This window comes from Sprattus sprattus (genome assembly GCF_963457725.1).
Source record: "Sprattus sprattus genome assembly, chromosome: 14".
Classification (NCBI taxonomy): Eukaryota; Metazoa; Chordata; class Actinopteri; order Clupeiformes; family Clupeidae; genus Sprattus; species Sprattus sprattus.
Window position 1 is genome coordinate 19,171,957 of NC_137912.1, and position 13,602 is coordinate 19,185,558.

Consider the following 13,602-nt stretch of genomic DNA (forward strand, 5'->3'; position numbering starts at 1 on the left):
ATGCAAGTTTGCCACGGTCCTCTGTGCGTAGCACCTGCAGACGGTTCAGCTGGTGTCTCCCTAATCGTTCCTTTTGATGTGACTCACTGGGTGGAACTGGGACCTTGATACCAGGGAGCGAGTTCTCACTCACACCCATCTTGGCTTACCTACTAATCTCAAGTGCTGCATGCAAACAAGGTTCGTGCGTTAAATGCTGCGCTACCATTTATGACGTAAGAGGATATTTTGTCTATGACGTTATTGCCGCACCTCATAGGTTGTAGTAGGCTACGTGGGTTAGACACACGAACGTATACCCATCAAACCGTCGTTACAGTTAAACGGGACCATTCCCTTCATGAAAAGTCACCTGTCACTGGGATGTATTTAAATAGGCCTGCAAATTTTTAGTGAATTACGAAAATTCAAAATATGTCATGCTTTTTTATTTAACCGTTAGCTTATATAGTGAAGTATTTATTCAGTGGCAACGCCAGGAAGATGCCATACCACCTGACCTGACCTACGACAATGACACGGGCAGGCTCATAAAAAGGTTGTAAATGTGTTTTACCGCGGGTAAAGCAGGGTGCTTTATGGTCACAGGTTCCTTTGCATACTGATAATATGTTCATTTTGTTATTGTTGATAAAAAGCATCTGTTAAATTCATAAATGTAGGCTAAGCTCTGTTGGCTTTTTGAAAAACTCCTTTAAGAGTCGGGATGTCTCGATTTGTTTCCACTTTTATGAAGTAAATAACAGATGTCTTGGATGCGATCATGCGAACTCTTAGTTTCAGAAATATTTATAGCCCCACTTATAGGTTGTAGTACGTCTAATACTGGGTTTAGACCCACTAACATCGTTTTCTATCAATGCGTCGTTACAGTTAAACGAGACCATTCCCTTAATGAAAACGTCACCTGACACTGGGAAGTAGAATGTTTTTATATAGGCATGGGTGCATACAGTAAACATTAAACATAAAAACATAAAAACATAAAAAACACAAACATACACACACAATAAGTACTTCACATAATATAAAACATAGAAACACACTAAGTAATACACATAACATAAGTACTACAGACACAGTAAGGAAACAGATGTATATATAAAAAGAGTGAATATGAAGAAGTACGTGAGAGGTAAAATGCAGTGCAGGTGTGCAAAAGTGAGTGTGCAATGTGCAATGTAAAGGAGTGAAATGTTAGTTAACATAACTCAGACTTGGGGTGTGGGGGAGGGGCAAGAGTCGAAGACAGGTGGGGTTCCCGGGCCTTGTTGATGAGGCCAGCTGCAGTTGGGAAAAAACTGTTTTTGTGTCGTGAGATTTCGGTCTTGATGGACCGCAGCCTCCTGCCGGAGGGGAGGACCTCAAAGAGTTTGTGACCCGGGTGGGAGGGATCGGCCACAATCTTACCTGCCCGCCTCAGAGGCAAACAGGTCCTGTAGAGATGGCAGATTGCAGCCAATCACCTTCTCAGCAGTGCGGCTGATACGCTGCAGTCTGCCCTTGTCGTTGGCAGTGGCAGCAGCGTACCAGGTGGTGATGGAGGAGGAGAGGATGGACTCGATGATGCAGGTGTAGAAGTGCACCATCAAAGTCTTTGGCAGGTTGAACTTCCTCAGCTGCCGCAGCAAGTACATCCTCTGTTGTGCTTTTTTGGTGAGGGAGCTGATGTTCCTGGGAGATGATGGAGCCCAGGAAGAGGAAGGACTCTCCAGTGTGGACTGGGGAGTCTTTCAGGGTGATTGGGGAGGGTGGGGCTGCGTTCCTTCTAAAGTCCACAACCATCTCCACTGTTTTCAGAGCATTTAGCTCCAGGTTGTTCTGACCACACCAGGTCACCAGATGGTCAATCTCCCACCTGTAAGCAGACTCGTCCCCACCAGAGATGAGTCCAATGAGGGTGGTGTCGTCCACGAACTTAAGGAGTTTGACGGACTGGTGACTGGAGGTGCAGCTGTTGGTATACAGGGAGAAGAGTAGAGGGGAAAGGACGCAGCCCTGAGGGGAACCGGTGCTTATGGTCCGGGAGTCAGAGACCTGCTTCCCCAGCCTCACGTGTTGTTTCCTGTCAGACAGGAAGTCTGTGATCCACCTGCAGGTGGAGTCAGGCACGCTCACCTGGGAGAGCTTGCCCTGAAGCAGAGCTGGGATGATTGCATTGAAGGCAGAGCTGAAGTCCACAAACAGGATCCTGGCGATGGTTCCTGAGTAGTCCAGGTGCTGGAGGATGAAGTGGAGGGCCATGTTAACTGCATCGTCTACAGACCTGTTGGCTCTGTAGGCAAACTGCAGGGGGTCCAGTAGGGGGTCGGTGATGGCTTTGAGGTGAACCAGCACAAGGCGCTCAAATGCCTTCATAACCACAGAGATGTAGAGACTGGCCTGACTTGGCCAGTTTAGGCATTCCAATCTCTTATGGAGACTAATGAGTAAGATAAAGTACAGAACAATTTACTACGCTTTACTTTTCTACATACCTGTAGCATGGACTAAGTAACTAGCCTAGCCTATGTAGAAGCCATCGACTCCCCACAGAGCAGAGCAACACATTCAGTACCACGGAGAGCGTCCCCGCTTACGGCACAAACCCCTTGGCAGGGCAGTACTATCCTTAAAGAAGCAGGATCAATTGCTATTCGCTAACGATATGCTAGCGGCTAAAACTAACGAAATCTTTTGAAATGTGCTGACATTATGACAAACTAGTTACTCAACAACTGTCCTAACACGGTCAAACATCAAGCAAGTGCAACTCAAGACAAAGCAAGACGGCAAATAAGCTAGCCTACTTACTAGTTCGGCAGACAGTAGAAAGCCGGGTGGTGTCAGGCAATCTCACATTTAGCAGTTATAAGCCTATGGACCCCGGTATGGCAATGGCACGGAGGTGATTTTCCATATTAAAAGTCATTGTAGCGCCCACATTTTTTTCAAGCTGTTATTACAGTGCATGAAATGCCCTGTATTGTTATTCCTAGGCTTCTTCTTCTTCTTCTTCTTTTTACCTTTTTCTGCGATTAATTCAGCCCGAACCGTTTAACGTAGAAACTTCATTCAAACTTTGTCACATAGGTCTTGTAAAGGACACTTATGCTATGTATTTTTCACTTTTCTAAACTTTATACTTTTTAAGATATTAAATAAAAACGAATCTAAATTTTCCCATTGACTTACATTGGGCTATAATGACATCAGGGTCTTTAAACTGGATTGCACCTGTGCTCCACTGACACCTGCGCCAAATCCAAGGAACCTTTTCTCTGTCTCTCTCAATTTAACTGTAACTAGGAACATCAAGACACCTTCCATTCTCTACTTTTTTTCTCTCTCCATCTTTCTCTCTATCCCTCTCAGTCTACTTTCTCTCACACTCAATCTCTCTTCTTCACTCCATTTTTATCTCCTTTTTTCAATATTTTCACTCTCTTTTTCTCTTTCACTCTTGTTCACTCTTCTTTCCTTCTTCCACTCTTCTTTCCTTCTTTCACTTTTCTTTCCTTTCTTCACTCTCCTTTCTTCTTTCCTTCTTTCACTCTTCTTTCTTTTCTTCTTCCACTCTTCTTTCCTTTCCTCACTCTTCTTTCTTTTCTTCTTTCCTTCTTTCACTCTTCTTTCCTTCTTCCTCTCTTCTCTCCTTTCTTCACTCTTCTTTCCTTCTTCCACTCTTCTTTCCTTTCTTCTTTCCTTCTTTCACTCTTCTTTCTTTTCTTCTTCCTTTCCTAACTTTTGCATTTCATGCACTGGTATTTCCTTCAGGAAATGCATTTTCTAGTTTTAAGGTAAAACTGCGTATCCTAACTATAATCCTGAAGTATAATGGTTGCATACTGTTACTTTAAGGGATGGTTAGTAACATGGAGAGCTCCACAGGTGTGGGTGCAGCCTGCATCAGGAGGATAACCGGTGTTCCCAACAATCAGCCTCAGATAGATAGAAGCTCAGAGGTGTCCCAGAAACCTAGGAGCAGCAGGAAAGAAGGAAGGGAGGGAGGGTGCGCTGGCTCGCTGCATCAGTGTCTGAACATTCCGCTAATGTTCCCAAGCTGGGCATTTTGTTGCCAGTAATGACTTTCTTTTGGTTTTAAGCTTGAGAGACGGTTTTGCTGAATTAACTCTTCATGTTCCTGATGAGGTTGTTTTCAAAGACTTCGCTCTCTTTCTGACTGTTTAACTTTAGAAAATTTGAGTTGTATTTTTCCTATGAAAATTGGGAGGAAAACATTACATTTTTTCCTGAACTTTCTGAACAACCAAACGAACCAAATAGGCTAGTCTAGCTCTGTGGCTAAGCTGCCACAATAGCCACATACACATGTAACTAGCATTGATATTTCTCTTCTTATCAGACAAGACTGGTATCTATATCTGCAGGTAATTAGACTTAACAGTTCAAGTGTGTAAAGCACTGAGCTTAAGAAGAAATGCTATTTAAAAAAATCGGTCTGTAGTGATAAGGTTGTAGCCTACCACCCAACTCAGGTAACCTCCCTCACCATGGTTTACCACAGGACTCCGGGTGTTCTTCCAGAGCTCAGGAGGTGGGGATCTTTCAAGCTTTAGAAATAAAGGTTGTGTAATTTGTGAAAACCATTGAACATATCCTCAAGGTGGAAGTAAGGCGTGCAGAAGGATTTGTTGTCTTTGTTTGCTGTCCACTACTTTAGCCTAAGCCATGACATCAAACCTTATAGCAGAATTATATAAATCAAATTTAAAAGATAATAACTTCAATTACATTGATTAACTTGAATATTTTAAATATTAAGCAATATACAAGGCTTGTAGAATTATATTGCTAATATAACTTAACATGTTTGAATGGGTGGTTTAATGTAAACAGACTGTCTGATTGTAGTAGTATCGACTGAATGAATAGCAGAAGATTTTTCTCCATCTCCGCGAATCCCTGTGTTATTTAGGTGTTGAAAAATGATCCCCCTATTCCTAAAGTGGTTTGGTTCACATGCTGTATCCAACCTGCAGCTCCCTGTTTCAGTCAATCAGCCCAGTACACGGTCAGATTGTGAGGAAACCAACCACACTATTAAGACGTCTACAAGTAAAAGCCAGTCAATTATCACACCACTTGTTCAACAAGCACAATTCTACAGAAATCCTCGGATTTAAATAATTATAATAATAATAAATACGAGAATATTTGTATCATTCACAATTAAGTTTCACATTTATAGTCATTATTCTACAAGGAGTGATGTCCTAACAAAATAAAAGCACCAAACGAACAATGCAAATGGCATTGAATAAATAAACAAGCACTAAACTCAATCGTGTGGATATAGCCATGGTGGAATAGAATGGACACATTTACATTTGCAACAGTATCAGCCTCTGCACCGGTGAAGATAGGTAACATGCTGAAAGTCGCTCCAGTAAAGGAGATAGGGCCAGACAGCCTAAACTGAATTTCCGTTATGTTAATTGAACAGACTATGATATGAAAGGTGTGAAATAGAAGAAAAAAACCCGTTGCCAAAGGCAGCGATCATAATATTTTTGTGAAATCGACCTCCGAACGCTGGGGTGGCCCGTTCAAATCAGTGAAACGTTTTATATTTAACATTCTGAGAAGCCGTGCAATAGGCTACTGCCTGACTGCCTGGATTTTCAGTATGTAGCCTACACTAGGGAGTCTTTTATTTGTATCTCATTTAGCATTTTAAAATGCTCGTAGTCGACCTGTTGGCAATGGCAAGAACAATAATAATTCTCCTGACAAAATTCTTTGTTTTTAATTAACCAGTTTTCGTTTTATTGTAGGGTATTAAATAGATTTTATGTTGAACTTTATATTGTATGATGAACTCAAATAGGTTTGGGCTACTGATCTTTTTACAAAAACAAATAAAAAACGATTTCAATTCGCAGTATCCCAATGTAATTCCAATAAAGTAATTGCTGAAAAGGTATATGGAAGTGTATCAATACACTTGAAATTAAAATGAAATAATCATCTAAGCCTTAAGGTCATAGCTCATAAAACATCAATGATTTAGACAGAACGCACAAAAGATTGGAGGAATGTATTTTAAACACAAAAACGATGTCTTTCTCCACAATACCTTGAATGTTGAGTAGCGATGCGCTTCATAATGCTGGCATGACTTTGTCTTTGTTCCGTCGTTTAAGTTGGGTGGTCTAGGCTTGGTTGCGTGCAAACCCCCTGTGATTTAAGCGGGCCTATAAATATTTCGCATGATCGCATCCAAGACATCTGTTATTTAGTTCATAAAAGTGGAAACAAATCGAGGCATCCCGACTCTTAAAGGTGTTTTTAAAAAAGCCAACAGAGCTAAGCCTACATTTATAAATTTAACAGATGCTTTTTATCAACAATTACAAAATAAACATATTATCAGTATGGAAACGAACCTGTGACCATAAAGCACCCTGCTTTACCAGTTCACCCGCAGTAAAAAAAAAAATGTCGTGATCAATTTAATTTAAGTAGGCCTACGCGATTACCAACTTACACATTTACAAACTTTGTATGAACCTGCCCGTGTCATTGTAGTAGGTCAGGTGGTATGGCATCTTCCTGGCGTTGCCATAGAATAAATACTTCACTATCACTATTCCTTCGTTAAAAATTTTACCCCATAGCCAAATAGCCAAATAAAAGTACATTTGAGTTAAATCGCCTGACACAACATAAGAAGAATCAGAATAACACAATTAAACTAACGGTTGAATAAAAAAAAGCATAACATATTTTTAATTTTTGTAATTCACTTAAAATATGCAGGCCTATTTAAATACATCCCAGTGACAGACTTTTCATGAAGGGAATGGTCTCGTTTAACTGTAACGACGGATTGATGGATAACTATGTTCGTTTGTCCAACCCACTAAAGACGTACTTTAACCTATTAGAGGCGGTAATAACGTCATTGACAAAATATCCTCTTACGTCATAAATGGTAGCGCAGCATTTAACGCACGTTCCTTGTTTGCATGAAGCACTTGAGATTAGTAAGTAAGACAAGATGGGTGTGAGTGAGAACTCGCTCCCTGGTATCAAGGTCCCAGGTCCACCCAGCGAGTCATGTCAGAAGAAACAATTAAGGAGACACCGCCTGAACCGTCTGCAAGTGCTAAGCACAGAGGACCGTGGCAAAATTGCAGTTTGCGATGACAACAGGAGAAAGGGAACTCTCTTCCCGCAGTTACCAGACAGAGGGCTGACACAGGCTGCGGCTGCTAAGGACACCTCTGCTGCTTGGAGAAGGGACAGAGTCAACCAGAGCCCTGCGGATGTGCACATCCTCCATCTACAGCCTCCAAGCCCAGGCGCTGATTCCATTGCCCAGCCTGGGGAGGGTGCATCAGGAGCCGTCAGGAGAAGAACCAGAGACAAGCAGCCTCTTGTCATCCCCAATCATGAGCTTTTCCTTGATCTGAAGTCGTCAGCAAAGGTCAAGAGCTCTACTGAGGTTCACTGGGCCGGAGGGATTGTCCAGGAAGCCGCAGCTAGAAAGGAACGACTTCTAAAGCGCCACAAAAGACCAATGGATGCGATTCTCTGGGAGCCCAAGCCTCTAGCTGGTGAAGCCAAGAGCTCAAGTTCCGCTGTGGTTATCCAGGATGAAGAGATATCCCCAGCTTCAGAAGTCAGAAGATACAGAAGACTTCTGCCATCCTTTGAGATAAAGGCCATGAGTAACGGAACCAGAGAGACCGTTAGGGAACCTTCTGTGAGGAGCAGAAACAGAAAAGTGGAACTGCTCCAGAGCACCATTGGTCAGCCTCCTTTTTTTGAGCCAAAACCTCCTGCAAAGGCAGAGACTTGCTCTTGTCTCCCAAAGGCTGAGGAGCCTGAGAGGACCACCGCTGCTGTCAGGACCAGAGTCAGCGCCTTAAAGCCATGCCTCCTGACCCTAACTGATGAAGCTCTTTACAAGCCGAAGGCGCCACCGAAGGCATCCAGTTCTTCTGCCTTTATCCCCACAACAGCGCGTCCTCGTAGGAACCTACTCAAGCTCCACGAGGAGACAGGATCAGCCAGCGGCACCAGAACCTCTTGGAGGTACTAGTCCCTGAGCTGAAGCCCCCAGCAAAGGCAACAACTCCCCCCCCCCCCACCCCCACCCGTGCCGCCACTTCCTTGCCCTGACCCGCCAATTGTCTCTGTGGCGACCCCTGTTGGAGCTGCGGTCGTAGATTTATGGCTGCGCCGATGCGTGGATGCTCTTCATGCCCTCTGCCCCCTTACAGCGGCCCCCACTGTGCACTGAGCAGGAGCAAGGATGAGGATGACAGCAGAAATGTCATCTTGAAGGAGACCTTCTCTCTGGAGCAGGTCCAAGCCCTTCACCATGGAAACCAACTCCCCGTTTGAGATCACCGCATTTTCAAGCAGTGAGCTCCGGGGATGCCCCCCCTTCAGTCGGTCCAGCGCGCCCCTCTGTGGGAGAGTGACCTCTCACCTTTGCATTCTGTTGTCAGGTGTGAGGGACTCTCCCACTGGGCTCCCCACCAGAGGGGCTGCAGCAAGAGGTAGGAGACTGAGCAATTACAATTCCCCTAGAACAGTATGTAACAGTATGGTCCTGTCAATCAAATATTATATGCCCTACTTTTTAAATACATCTTTTTAAAAGCTACTCTCCATAGTCCATAGTATGATACAGTCCAGAGCATAGTATAGGCTAGTTCATATTCATAGTCCCTTATTATGTCTGTTTTAGAATGTTCCATTTTGTAACATCAATGTTCTCCCTAAAATCATTGAAATACTCTATTTTATAATATTGCTTAGTGTTGTATGGTGTCCTAACTCTTGGCTGTCATGTTGTATTGTTTGAGTTTACATTCTGCCCTGTTCACCTCTAGCACAGACCCAGTGATTATGGACTCTGTGAAGCCGACTGAAGAACTTAAAGGAGAGAAGTGAGTGTGTCTGAGGGGGTCGAAAGAAGGACAGGTGAGTTTGTGTGTATGATCTACTACAGAATGGTGGATGGAGGAGGAAGACGGTTCCTACAGGAGTGTGTGTCAGAGTGGGTTTACAGTTAAACAGGTGAGAACAGACTGTACACATACACATCACATGATCCCACTTCCTCAAGTATGGAGTTTACAGGTGATCAGCTGTGCTATCCAGAGTGTGGAACGTGAAGTTTGTAGAGTTGAGTAGAGAATTTTGTAGAGTTGAATAGAGTAGTCTGTAGAGTTGAGTAAAGTAGTCTGTAGAGTTCAGTACAGTAGTCTGTAAAGCATGTAGTGTTAACGAGTGTGAAGTTTATATGGCTGTTGAGTTTGTGTCATGTGTCACTTCTCTCTGCAGACCGCAAGTGCAACAGTCCCCCAATTACTCAACATCAGATTGACACACACACACACAAACCGATGACATAGGACCAGTGGATATTCTTGGAGCTGAAGCACAGATGACTACACAGCAGGCTTTGAGGCTACATTGTTGGCTCCATAACAACTAGCTTAATTTTGAACCTTTTTTCTTACTTCTTTAAATGGACACCAAGTCTTCTTAATTCTCTTTCGAGGAATAAATAAAGTGTTCTCCCAAAACTACATATTCTGCTAATTTTGTACAGCAATAGGAGGAAAGACCTCCACAGAGCAATGTCTGGACAATACTGTAATATATTTACCATGACACATCTATGGGAATGTGACCTAAGTGTACTGCTCTTAGCTTTCTTTATTGTATGGGTGTCAGAGGGACAAAGACGTTTTCCAGTAGAAGAGAGTTCAGGTAGAAATGTTTTGTATTACTTACTTTGGAAGGAACATTAAAGATCAAACCTACAAAAGAATGAAGATTTTGTATCATGTATGCAAGACGTATTCTATGTGTTGGAGATTAACGATTCTGCACATCATAAACAATAGTTTAACATTAAACATTCAAAAATATGACTTTCAAGCCGCGCCTGCCCGAGATGACTTTTGTCCGTTAGAGGGCGCAATGCACCAGAAGTTCACAAATTGGAGCCGTGGCATAGTGGTTTTATTCGCCTTCTCTTTCCTCTTGTATAAGTCTTTCTGTTTCCATCTTTTAGAGTTGTTTGAATAATAACTAAATCATTATTGCAGAACATTTGAACAATTCTTACACTGTAAAAGACTAGTAAAGACTTTTCACAAAAAAACTTTTGTCACTGGGAACAATAATACTGGTATAGTATAGGCTTGTTCCACAGTCTTACACACAATAAAACAGAGCCTATGGACAAGATCTGGCGCGTAACTCAAGAAAGAAAGCCAGAATGAATGGACCAGTGCTGGGAGGTATTCCATGGAGACCAACTGTGATAGCAAAGAAGTCTACTACAGCAGATGACTTGGATCCGATCTGAGCCTGATTAGTTCCACAGTCGGTCTGTATGTATGAAGTTGTAGCCTACCACCCAACTCAGGTAGCGTCCCTCACCACGGTTTACCACATGACTACAGGAGTTCTTTCAGGCTTTAGAATAAAAGGTATGTTATGTCAAAATAGGACTACTAAACAACTACATTTTGAAAACCATTGAATATATCCTCAAGGTAAGGCCTTATTTTCCTTATGCTTGCTTTCCACGACTTTAGCCTAAGCCATGGCATCAAACCTTACAGCATAATTGTGCCCATCAACCACAGTCCCCTGCCACTGGTTTAAGGAATGTCTTTTGTGGTTGAACAAGAAACTGGCGGTATCCTCCTTTCCAACAGAACAACTTAAACTGCAGCCTTTCCTTCTTTCAGGCGCTAAGACAAAGGATCTCACGGTGAAATCCATGATGACGGATGGCATACCTGCTCATCGGATCCCACTCTCTACAGCCACCGCCTGCATGTGTGTGTGTGTGTGTGTGTGTGTGTGTGTGTGTGTGTGTGTGTGTCTGCGTCCATCTACGCTAAGCATGGTAACTTCGTTTGTGTCTCCGCTTCTACACTCAATCGCGCGCCTCTGAGCCCAGTAACCAGGATGCAGACAGAGCGGTAACATAAAGGAGGGTCTATTGTTGCCGTGGTGACTGACGTCCCGAGCCAGCTCGTAACTCAACCCTACCCGTATTAAGTTTCTCTCCATCCTGAATATAATGTAGACTTGTCTAGCGGCCGTTGACATGAGCCCTTATAGATGTTAGTGCAGTGTTGAAGCAGATGAAGGAATGCCCCGGCCCTTTGGACTCATTACCCGCCATTAGTAAGGCTACCTGCCCATGTAATCGCGCCATGACCTGTCATTGCCTCGCAGGGCCTTCAGAGTCTATGGGATAGATACCTCAGGGTTCAGAGCCTAAAGGACGAAGGCAGGTGGGTGGGGGCAATGCTGGAATTTCGCGAGATATTAATGACCTTCTCTGGTACACAAAAACATTAGCTACCGCACCCTTCAACACTGCCATGTTAGTCTACTTACCAACAGGAGTAGTGAGAAGCACATAATGAATGTGGAGTATTATGTGGAGGAAAATCATGACATTTGCAGGACAGTAGTAGTTATCTGTATGACGTATTCTCAGTATGACATACAGTAGGCCACTGACTCTAATCTAAACTAGTTTCAAAAACACCCCTGTGCGCCCAACACTTTCGGCTTTCCTTTGCGCCCTCTTTATAAGCGCTCTCTGCGCTTCGTCATACTGTCTAGATTAAGTACTTAGCGCTTGCTTCTAAAGATTTACTGAAGCTTGGATCTCTGAATTTACTGAAGTTTGACTGCTGTTCCTCCATTTTAAGTCGCTTAGGATAAAAGCGTCTGCCAAATGAGTAAACGTAAATGTATTTTCCTTTCCTTATAAAGTGGGATTATCAGTGTGAATAGCTAGCGGATATGTATTTTGCGAGGACAGGCTTGATTGAAACCGACTCACTCATCCAACACAGTATCGGGCCCAGGTTGAACTCTCGAAACAGCTGCTCATTAAAAAGGAGCATAGTGGTATGTTGTGCCAATCATTTCTCTCAAACACCACGCATGACGCTTACCCATACACATGCTGAAATATTAGCCATTTGTATTCAAATACCTGGCATACCACGTGTTTTAAATATCACACATTTACTAACATTCAAATAACTCACCTATACAGTCATACTGAAACATAGAAGAGCAGAGGCCACTCAGTGCCATACCGTGTCAAAGTCCTGAGTGGGGGGTGATTGAGACAAAGCCTCTTTCACCCGACGCCTCAGACGTGAACGCTGAACACACCACAGGAATAACAGCAGGAAAGCACTAACCATTCCTGCCACCCAGGCAGTGTGACACAGTGTGTGTTTGTGCGTGTGTGTGTGTGTGTGTGGTAGGATAGGATTGGCATTAAACGGACAATCTGCTGAGGTCAAGTGTTTCTGTTTCATGTGCTAACCTCTTTTAACCCAGAGACACACACACACACACACATTTTTGTGCAAGGATTAAGCCTTCAATGGAGTCCGTCTGTCTGGACCAGTGGGTTGGGATGTTGCCTGAATAGTGCCAGGCACAGAAAGACAGGTATTTTTTTTTTCTCTCTCTCTCTCTCTCTCTCTCTCTCTCTCTCTCTCACATACACACACACACACACACACACACACACACACACACACACACACACACACACACACACACACACACACACACACACACACACACACACACACACACACACACACACACACACACACACACACACACACACACACACATCAATCCAAAAGTAGTGACACACAAAAACCTAGACAGAATACACTAACCATAAATGTTTGGGTGAGCACATGCTTTTACGGACTACATTATTCACCCACTTCTCTATGTTTTAAACACTGCAGTGATGTAGTCCTGTACATTGAAATCCTCATTCTCTGAAGAAATGTATTTTAACAAAAAACAAAGGCTCCACAGGCTCCTCTGAGAGAAACTAGAGCTTTTCAAGGACCCTCAAAGTAATTTTCATGACATTTAATTTTCTAATAGGCTAGTTAGGCTGTCAATACCTTTTCTAATAGGCTAGTTAGAGTGTAAATTCAAGTGGTAACGGGTTCACGTTGCAGACATCCACTCAACAAAACATTATTCGTGAAAGAGTGCAACAACATAAAAACATTGGGCCATTCATATGACCTACATAAGACAAATAAAATGTCATTACTTTTCCAAAAGTTTCACTAAATTCAGTTCTGGAAAAAGTGATTTGAAATTCCATTACTTTTTCCAGGATTTCCATGATGGCTGATGGCATTAAACCACCAATCACATGCCATTTCACACAGCACTCCATCCTGCCCTAATATCCTCCATCTTTCGCATAATGCACTACCCACGAGCCCACTGTGCAATGGATCTAGGTATTAAACATATGTCCATCATAAGGTCCCGTCCATAGTGAGTTGCTATCTGTTTGTGTCTGTGCGTACGTGTGTGCGTGTGTGTGTGTGTGTGTGTGTGTGTGTGTGTGTGTGTGTGTGTGAGTTTCTCCTGGAATCTTTTATCATTAGTGACCTTTCAGCACTTCTGTGTGGTGTCAAACAAAACCCCCTTTTTTTTTTGTTTTTTTGGATTATCAAATAATTTAAAAAGTTTAAAAACTCAAAAGTGTTTTATTTTTATTTTACAGTCACAATCATTTTTTTCCAGTGTTTTAAAATTCAT